This window comes from Miscanthus floridulus, chromosome 8 (genome assembly GCF_019320115.1).
Source record: "Miscanthus floridulus cultivar M001 chromosome 8, ASM1932011v1, whole genome shotgun sequence".
In the NCBI taxonomy this organism is placed as follows: Eukaryota; Viridiplantae; Streptophyta; class Magnoliopsida; order Poales; family Poaceae; genus Miscanthus; species Miscanthus floridulus.
In genome coordinates, this window is record NC_089587.1 from 27,602,513 (window position 1) to 27,613,708 (window position 11,196).

Below are 11,196 nucleotides of genomic sequence, written 5' to 3' on the forward strand. Positions count from 1 at the left end.
TCAGGAATAAAGTCACCGACCGACCCCGACTGGACGTAGGGCACGTTGCCTGAACCAGTATAAATCCTGTGTCATTGAGTGCTAGGCCACATCCAATCACAACGTACAACAAAACTACAAATATTTACTAGTTGGTCACTTTCTGCACCGACAGTTGGCGCCGTCCGTGGGGAAGATGCTGTACATTCAACACCTTTTGGTCATTGGATGGCCCATTTTTCTGCCACTCCTGCTGTGGCGGGCTCGGGCGATACGATTCGCTTCGGATCGCTGGAGTTCCCCGCACTCTCACCCGCCGGGATGCGGGTTCCACCCATCTTCGAGCCATTCTAGGTCTTCCGCTTCGGGAGCCTGGATTTCATCGCCGACTGGCTCGGTGTACTTCACCTCCGCGAGGTGGCTCGCAACCCGGCACCCGTTGAAGGGACGTCCTCCATCGACTCCGGGACGCACAACTTCGACGACGCGGCATCTGCGCTTCATTCCGAGCAAACTCTCTACTCAAACCCCACTATAAGTAATATGCGTGCTACTCACTCTTTATTTGCTATCTCTCACCAGTCACCCGGAGGAAATGTACCGCCCACGCCACAAACGCCATATGATCGGTTCCCCTACGGCCTTGCGTCCTCCGTGGACGCCTACGCTCGGGGGCTCCAAAGGATGCTGGCACCGTCCCCCCTCACGTCCGAGTTCGTGGGAGTAGTGGGCTTCGTTCCTGCCATTCCTCACAAACTTCCAGATGATGATGGCAAGAGCGACGGTTCAAGCATCGGTGACGTGGCACCCCGCCACTGTCTATCCTGAGAGTGCGCTATGGCCCTCACACCCCTCTGGACCCACGTGCGGGGGGCCTCGCATCTGCGGAAGCACACACCGAGGAATTACAACACCGACGACAGAACCGGCCGCCGCCCGCGCCTGCGCCGTCGGTACAGACCATTGCGCCCCATGCACATGGCCCGGCGGGCAGCGCCCGGGGTCGCGCCCGTTAGGTCCAACACGACATCATGAACGAGGGGAACAATCTCCCTCAATTTGCCCGGGCTAGCCAGAACATCGCCACTGCGGCAGTGCTTCTGCACGGCGTTCCCGAGCCCGCCAACCCCTAGGAGCGGGCAGTCTACCGGAACCTCTGGGTTCTAGTAGAAGCCGCCACCGTCCAACAGGTAGAAAGCTCCGCGTCGTGACTTCGACCCGCGCCCTCTCTCCCCACCGGGGGAACAAGGACGCGCCAGACGGGTTGCTCCATTCGCTCGCCGCCACAGCCGTCAGGCCCGGCTCACGGTGCGGCAGTCGCGCCACGGTCGGACCTAGCGCCTGCTTCACGCTAATCGCTCGTACACGAGTGGCCCGATCCGCACCGGGACGCTCACAGCATCATCGGCAACCGGCGTCGGGCCCGACACGATAACAATGTCCACCATATGGCAACAGGTGACATGCACCCCGGCCAAACCATCGAGGGAAGCGCTGAAACGCGCCCTAGGCGCGGTCGCTGGCCGGACGACCGAAGCCCCAGCCCTGAGGGCCCGGGGCCACGGGCCTTCAGCCGACGCATCCGGAGAGCACCGGTCCCGCAGCGTTTCTGGCCGCCCACCAACATCACCAAATACACCGAGGAGACAAACCCAGGCATTTGGCTTGAAGACTTCCGGCTCGCCTGTCGAGCCAAAGGAGTGGATGATGACTTTTTCATCATCCAATATCTTCCCATTTGCATAGGGGAGCATGTTCGGGCATGGCTCCAATTCCTTCCACACGACAGTATCTGTGACTGGACTGACCTCAAGAGGGTCTTCGTAGGGAATTTCTAGGGGATGTACGTCCGCCCGGGAAACTCCTGGGATCTCAAGAGCTACCGGTAGGAGCCCAGTGAATCCCTGCGGGATTACATCCGTAGGTTTTCCCAACGTTGCAACTCCCTTCCTGATGTCATCGATGCAGACGTCATCAGCGCTTTTCTCTCTGGGACAAACTGCGAGTCCCTGATCCACAAGCTTGGCTGCCTAAAACCCCGCACCACCCACGATCTACTCGACGTCACCACCAACCACGCCTCTGGTGAGGAGGCAGTCGGATCAGTCTTCAACGGAGGCCGGGACAAAGGCAAGCCCAAGCATGTGGATCCAGACAAAGGCCCCTCCACTCAGAGGGGCAAAAAGAACAGGAAGGATCGGCGCCGGACGGACGACACCGTGTTGATCGCCACAGCTAATCACGCACCCAGGCAGCCCCAACAGGGACTGCCTGACCACTTCAACAAACTCATGGATGGTCCATGCCCCAATCACGCCTATCCCGTCAAACACCTCTACAAGGAGTGCGAGCTCCTCAAACGTTTCCTCCGACAGGCCGGCGCGCCAAAGGAGGGAGACGGCAAGGAGCCAACAGTCAAGAGGGGCAGCGCGGCAGGCAAGGACGGGGATGGTTTCCCTGAACCCGAGGAGTGCATCATGATCTTCGGTGGATCCGATGCCATCTGGCCCAAACACCAGCACAAGGTACACTACAGGGAGGCATGCGCCACCGAAACGGCCGTCCCCTCTTTTCTTAGCTGGTCGGAATCCCCAATCACCTTTGATCAGAGGGACCATCCCTCCTATGTCGTGAGACCAGGATGCTACCCGCTCGTCGTTGACCCCATTGTCCGCAAGAAGCGCCTCACCAAGATGCTAATGGACGGGGCAGTGGTCTCAACATCCTGTACATCGACACCCTCGATGCCATGTGCATCCCCCGATCAGAGCTCCGCCCGGTGGGCTCCCCCTTCCATGGGGTAATCCCGGGAGCGTAGGCATACCCACTCGGACAGATCGATCTGCCCGTCACATTCGGTAGCCGAGCCAACTTCCACTCGGAGGTCCTCACCTTCGAAGTGGTAGACTTTTCGGGGTCCTACCATGCCATTTTGGGACGGCCATGCTACGCAAGATTCAAGGCGATCCCCAACTACACCTACCTCAAGCTGAAGATGCCAAGACCAAACGGTATCATCACAATGAGTAGCACCTTTTCACACGCCTTTGAGTGTGACCGCGAGCACTATGAGCTCACCACCGTGGTCGTCAACTCGTCCGAGCTCCTATAGCTCGGGGAGTCGTCAACCCCTGCAGTCCCAGATTGCAACAAACCAACCTCCTCAACGGCCTTTCGCCCACTCGAGGAAACCAAGGCGGTGGGTATTGACCCCACCAACCCAACCAAGACAGTTCAGGTCGGGACCCAACTTCCGACCAAATAGGAAAGCGAGCTCATCGACTTCCTACGTGACAACCACGATGTCTTTGCATGGCAACCGTCTGACATGCCAGGGATACCCCGAGAGGTCGCCGAGCACGCACTACGCCTTACCCTAGGCTCTAAACCCGCCAAACAACGCCTGTGTCGCTTCGACGACGAAAGGCGTAGGGCCATAGGCAAGGAAATTGCCAAACTCCTGGCAGCCGGGTTCATCAAGGAGGTCTTCCATTCCGACTGGCTTGCCAATCCTATCCTGGTAAAAAAAAGACCAGGAAGTGGAGAATGTGCGTCGATTATACTAGACTTAACAAAGCATGCCCAAAGGATCATTTCCCATTACCGCGCATAGACCAGATAATTGACTCCACCTCGGGTTACGAAATCCTCTCCTTTCTGGATGCCTACTCAGGCTATCACCAGATCACGATGAAAGAGTCCGATCAGCTCACAACCTTGTTCATCACCCCATATGGTTCATACTGCTACGTAACCATGCCTTTCGGCCTAAAGAACACTGGCACCACCTACCAAAGGTGCATGCAGCAATGCTTCGCCGACCAAATCAACCCGCTCGACCAGCCCGGTCAGGCCGAGCGGCCAAAACCAACGATCGCCGTCTATGTTGTTGACATAGTGGTCAAAACGACTCAAGCTTGTGACCTGATCGCAAACTTGGCCGCGACGTTTGCAAACCTCTGAAGGTTCAACATCAAGCTAAATCCTGAAAAGTGTGTTTTCGGGGTTCCAAAGGGGAAACTGCTGGGGTACATTGTATCCGAGCACGGCATCGAAGACAACCCCGAAAAGATCACGGCCATCTCCAACATGGGCCCCATATGCAACGTCAAGGGCGTGCAGAGACTCACTGGTTGCCTGGCTGCCTTAAGCCGCTTCATCTCCCGGCTCGGTGAATGGGGGATGCTGCTCTACAAGCTCCTAAAAAAGACGGACGCCTTCGTCTAGACTGAGGAAGCCTAGCAGGCTCTCGAAAGCCTAAAAACGTTCCTAACATCAGCCCCAATCCTTGTCGCTCCCAAGTAGGGAGAACCCCTCCTCTTCTACGTCACGGCAAGTAACCATGTGGTGAGCGCCGCCCTGGTCGTAGAGAGGGAGGAACCGGGACACCAGCTCAAAGTGCAGCGACCCATATACTTCGTCGGAGAAGTGCTTACCAACCCCAAGGTCCAGTACCCCTAGGAGCAGAAACTCCTATACGTCGTGTTAATGGCCGCCAGGAAGCTCCTACACTACTTCACCGACCACGAAGTCATAGTCATCACTTCATACCCACTCAGAGACATCATCCGCAATCGTGACGCCACGGGATGAATCTCTAAGTGGGCCCTTGAACTCATGGGCCATGACATCAGGTATACCCCCCGCACCGTGATTAAGTCTCAGGCTCTTGTGGACTTTGTCGCCGAATGGATGGAGGTCCAGCTACCGGCCCAGGATGTCTCCCACGAGTACTGGATAATGTACTTTGATGGGTCTGTAATGGTGCCCGGCTCAGGGGCTGGAGTGGTTCTGATCTCCCTAGATGGGAGTAGGCTCTGCTACACCATCCACCTCCACTTTTTGGCTTCAAACAATGCCACAGAATACGAGGCCCTTATCAACGGACTACGCATCGCCATCGAGCTTGGCGCTACGCGACTCTACGTCCACGCAGACTCGGAACTAGTCATTGATCAGGTCATGAAGGAATCCTCCTGCAAAAGTCCCCTCATGACAGCATACTGCCAAGAGGTGCGTAAGCTCGTGGACAAATTCTAGGGAATTGAACTGCATCACGTCCCTCGAAGGGACAACGACGCCGCCTATTTCCTCGCAAAACTAGCCAACAGGCGAGATCCGCCCCTGAGCGGAGTCTTCATCAATGACGCCCATGAGCCATCCACCCGCATCCTGGAAGATCCGACCCAGACACACCCCGACAGCCAACCAGTGCTCGGGGGCTCTGACCCTAATACCTCTATAATGACATCACCCGTGGACATCGCTGTATTGGTACTCGATCAAACCGATTGGCGAGCACCGCTACTTGCCTACCTCCTCGAGGAGGTTCTCCCACCTAAAAGAACCGAAGCCCGACGAATCGCTCGATGCACCAAGACCTTTGTCGTGCTCGGTAACAAACTCTACAAATAGAGTCCATCAGGAGTACTCATGAAGTGCGTCCTCGCCAGCCGGGGAAAACAGATCCTCCTCAAGGTCCATTCCGGGATCTGTGGGCATCATGCGGCCCCAAGGTCCCTGGTCAAAAAAACCTTTCGCTAAGGTTTTTACTAGCCCACCGCACTACAAGATGTGGAGGAGGTCGTCCACAGGTGCGAAGGATGCCAGTTCTACGCTCGGCAAACCCATTTGCCAGCACAAGAGCTCCAAACCATCCCAATCACCTGGCCATTTGTGGTCTGGAGCCTCGACATGGTAGGACCTCTCAAGAAAGGTCCAGGCGGTTTTACTCACCTACTTGTAGCAGTCGACAAGTTTACCAAATGGATAGAGGCCAAGCCCATCACCAATCTCCGCTTAGAAGAGGCGGTCAAATTCTTCCTTGACATCATCTACCGATTCAGCGTTCCTAACTGTATTATCACTGACCACGAGACTAACTTCACTGGGAAGAAGTTCCAAGACTTCAGCAATGGATACGGCATTAGAATCGATTAGGCTTCGGTCGGACATCCATGAACTAACGGTCAGGTCGAACGCGCCAACGGCATGGTCCTCCAAGGACTCAAAACACGCATCTTCGACCGACTCAACAAACACGTCGGGCGATGGGTTGCAGAGGTCCTAGTGATCCTCTGGAGCCTAAGAACGACCCCAAATCGATCCACGAGATTCACACCTTTCTTCCTAGCCTACGGAGCAGAAGCTGTGTTGCCCTCTGACCTCGACCACGACGCACTGAGAGTAAAAGCTTTCGACTGTGACCAAGCCTCAGTAGCTCAACAAGACGCAATCGACCTGCTCGAAGAGGCCCACGAGACAACCGTCATCCACTCTGCTTGCTATCAACAGACCCTCTGTAGGTACCACGAAAGGAAGATCAGAGGAAGGATTCTCGAAGTCGGTGATCTCGTGCTACGAAGGACCCAATCAACAAAGGAAAAACACAAGCTCTCTCCACCCTAGGAAGGACCCTATACGGTAACCGAAGTAATCCGACTAGGCACCTACCGACTGGAGGACAACAATGGCAATGTTCTCAACAACACTTGGAACATTGAACAGCTACGTCGTTTTTCCCTTAGAAACCGGTCTAAAAAAGCACATGCTCCTGTAAGAGCGCCCCCGCCCGAACGCTTTCAACCCGGGTCGCTCGGGGGCTCCATAAATATACAAATATTGAGTACTACCTCTCTATTTTGTTTACTGCTGTATGGAAAATTCCTTCCTACCCTAAAGAGGGGGTAGTTTGTTCCTATGTTTTACCTTACGTAACTTTGCTTTAAAACATTCCAACTGATTGCACCCCGCCTTTTCCTATGGCTACAATCGGCCGAGCCTCACGGGCCATGCCCCGGGCTCGCAAAGTTGCGACCTACGGAACAAACGGACAGGTACGAAATAGAAAGAAAATTAAAACAAAATTATGCTAAGAGAGAACTAAGGAACGAAAGGGAACAAGCTTCCCCGAATGGAGCAACTCTATCACAGAAAACAAAATACCATTATAAACTGTTAAGCACACGAACATTTTATACGGGGGCTTCCCCCACAAATTTAAAACTATCCGCTTCCACTAAACTACTATTATTTTTACATGCTACTGGGGCGGCCTGGCGACATCCGACGACGATGCAACCGACGAAGGCTCGAGCTGCTCACTTCCCGACGACACGACATCCGGCTTGGCCAAGACCGGGGCGACATTCACCTCCAGTCCGACATCATGCTCCGGGTTTGCAAAAGGATCCATAAGTCCTCCCCCTCGCTCACTCTTCCTCTCACTTAGGAACCGCCGCAGCGTACAGGCACTCTCGGTGAGAAAGAAGAAGGAAGAGCAAGGAATCTTCGCTAGAAGAGACCACCAGACCTCCCTAAGTCGATCGAGTCACCTAGGAGAGATCAACCGACCTCCTGAGTTGATCGATTCACTCAGGATAAGCACCTGAGATACAGGTAGGAAGCGAAGGGGTGCCCCATGCAGGCCATGCTGACTCCATCTCGAATGACGAGCATGGGTCTTGGTCAAACATTTCCGACTGAAGCTCTCCGAACCCCGTCTCTTAGGTCATCAAGGTAAGCATGTGTTCATTAAATACAAAACTGCTCACGCGAGGGCTAACCCATGATTGACAAGCGCAGGTCCTGGATGGACATTTCCGACTGGAGCCCGACGAACCCCATTGCTCCAGTCTTCAAGGTAAAACACCATCAAAGCCCCTCTATTTCATTACAAATCATTCATACATCCATACGTGCATTCATCTCATACGCCTGAACCCCCCGAACGGTTAGGGCATGAACCATCTGGGGGCTCGGGAACTAAGCATCGCACGTGCAGCGAAATGCACCAAAACGCTCCGTGTTGCGCTATGAAGCAGTGGCTTGCCTCATTCGACATGAGCAACCAAATAGAGCCAGGGGAGAAAACCGTAGATGAGCACCGTGCGGCCTTCGCCCGGTCTAGCAAACCGGGTCATCTCAACCTTCTCGTTCAATCCTGAACCTCTCGCCAAGCCCATAGAATCTCCATCGAGGGAGAGGCCATCAGGCCACCCGGGTCGGTCTATGGAATGACCTAGGCATCTACCGGGCTGTAGGTAAAGGAGTAGTGAAATGCCACAAGAGGGCTATGCCGACCTCGTCACGAACGACGGACCCGGATTTCACTCGATCACACCCGTTAGCGAGCTCACCGAGCTAGTCTTCGAGCCTGAGCAATCGGGACAGGCGACGAAACTCAGCCCCTCTGGTTGTGAGGAACTAGATGGGGTAGCGCAAAAATGACTCACAGCCCCCATGAAGGCCCGACAAGGCTCGGGGGTTTAAACGCCATGGGACCACGACTCCGAATTCGCGTCGACGGGATAGGCGACATCCGGCTACGGCTTGGCACCGCGACTCCTTAACTCGCGTCGACGGGATAGGCGACAACCAGCTATGGCTTGGGTCCGTGACTCCTTAATTCACATCGATGGGATAGGCAACATCCGGCTATGGCTTGGGACCGTGACTCCTTAACTCGTGTCGATGGGATAGGCGACATCCGGCTACGGCTTGGGTCCGTGACTTCTTAATTCGCGTTGACGGGATAGGCGACATCCAGCTATGGCTTGGGACCGCGACTCCTTAACTCACGTAACGGCTTCAGACGGCTTCACTAACTAAAATTAACTCTTTCAATCCATGGCGAGCACCGACGCCTGGGTCTACTCGCGACTCCACCTTACCCGATCCCACAGCGCGCACCGACGCCAAAGATCGAACTCTGTTGCATCCGAAACTAAGTTATTTCCATTCACGGTGCGCAACGACACCAGGGCTTGTTTCAAAAACTAAAAACTTCCTCGTCCGATCCCCGGCGTGCACCGACACCGGGATCATTAAGTTCTGTCTCAATCCAATCCCCGCGCTTAAAAAACACCTCGGCTGCACAACGACGCCATGGTTAAACAAAATTCCGTCTCAAACTAAAAAACATGCATACACGCCTGCTGAGACAACACCCCAACCGGTTCGGCCCGAACCACCTGGGGCTCGGGGGCTACACCCGCGGGTGCGCTCACGCGCACCCACCGGTAAGACAAAAATCCCCCAGACGATTCTGTCTGAATCGCCCGGGGGCTCGGGGGCTCCTGTCGGGTTCATAAACCTGGGGTCCCTCGAGGACCGGCTTCCACGCCAGGGCTCAGCCCAGAAGAATGGCCTTTTCTTCTTCTGGACCGGCTCAAGAATCTAAACTCAACAGACCGGAGCACTCGCTTCAGGCCCAGGCCACCTTCGGCCCATCTCTCCGACTAGAGCACTAGCTTAGGCTCAGGCCAGCTCCGAATGGCCTCTCCGATCGGAGCGCTAGCGTCAGACCCCAGCCGCCTCCACACGGCCTCCACTCAGAAAGCCTGATCCGAGGACCGCCTCCGACTCCGACCCCGTGTCTCCAACCTGGATTCATAGAAAACCATGCTCATCGCTATTCTCCGACTGGAGACCATCCGACCGGGGACGCCCGCTCGGAAAGAACCAGAAGGCGTGCGAAGAAAGGCAAGGCATGGCTCACAAGTCAAAACCACTGTACCAGGGACCATACCCTGCACGAAGCAGTGCTCTGCAGCCACCCTGACACAAAGTATTGTAGGGGCCGATAGAAACTCCCATATGGTAAGCTCCCTCCGCGTGTCTCTGGACATCGATTGCGGTATGGGCTCCAGGATCTGCCATACCGAGTGAACATAGCGCGGCTCCTCACATGCCACCAGGCATCCATAAGTGTTTGCAGGTACCGGCGTCCATCCTTCCTGAAGAAGATATCTCAACCCCTCGTGCACATCTGACATCCTACAGTGACATCGACAGTATTGGGAGGCTTCAACCATTATCCAGTTTTCATCACCGTAGGCAGCAAGGCTTAGAAATATCTGTACTCTCTCCCTCTCACCTGTAAAAGTCATCCCCTTCATCTATAAAAGGGGATGCACTCCCTCCAACCAGAGGAGATCGACTTCTTCAAGCTCAGACTCACTAGATCGACACCAACCCCTTACAACCGCAGTACCACCGAGTTCTGACCGCACCCTTCCGGTCGAAGCCTTCCGAACCTCTTGTATACCCCCTCCTTTCTCCTTCTCGTTTGTAACCCCACTACAGACTTTGAGCACCTGGGCTCAGGAATAAAGTCGCCGACCGACCCTGACTGGACGTAGGGCACGTTGCCTGAACCAGTATAAATCCTGTATCATTGAGTGCTAGGCCACCTCCGATCACAACGTACAGCAAAACTATAAATATTTACTAGTTGGTCATTTTCTGCACCGACACTTTTCAACTAACTAATGGTTACCGTATGACTCCTGGATAACTAAATACTCCAAAAGGTACGCTATAGGCCATTGTGGGTTAATTCAATGAAAAATAGTGGCTCTCCTGCAGCATTGGGTGACAAGACAAACACTGCTAATGGAGATAAATAAAATAAATCATCCTTTTACTATACACATTTCTAGCAGAACTCTCTACATATTAGACCCTCGTCCTTTACCTGATGAATTCAAGATTCAATCACTAAAAAAATGTACAGCCCTTGATAGGCAACGGATGCTCCAGATTAGACCGAGCCCTATTCATCTTCTTACTCACGCTGTCATGCAACCGCACCAGCCCACTCCCATTGCCGATCTCCCCGTCGTCCACCAACCGCCGCCACCGCGCCAACGACCCCACCCTCCCCTAATCCCAATCCGTGCACTATTTCTCTTCCTCCTCGCGTCCGTACCAGCCTGCTCCTGCCGCCGACCACCCTCGCCCTCCCCTAATCCTAATCCTGCGATCCCGATGTCAAGCCCTCACCCTCGCTGCGGGCACTTGCCCCCCCACCCCCCTAGGCGGCTCCCCGCCACCTCGCTTGCCACCGCCCAAACTCGCCACCACCGCCTGTCCAGCTGGCTGCCCCCGGGCTCCTCCTTCTAAGCCTGGAAACAACAAATCCCCTCCTCATAAGGCCCTAACAACCCTGAACCCCGAACTGGAGGAGGAAGAAGAAAGCGTCGCCTGAAATCTCGTCAGCAGGCGACTAGAGTCTAGGAAACGTGAATAAACATTGATCAATACTACAATATGTATTTATATAGCCAGAGTATCCAGACAACACTTAATTGTTGATCCATAATTATTTAATTTAAATAGGCACAAACCATATGGCCGCATCGACACACGTCATATTATGACAACAATATTATGTGGCTTTAGAATAACCAACTTGGAGCCATTTGCGACAACACT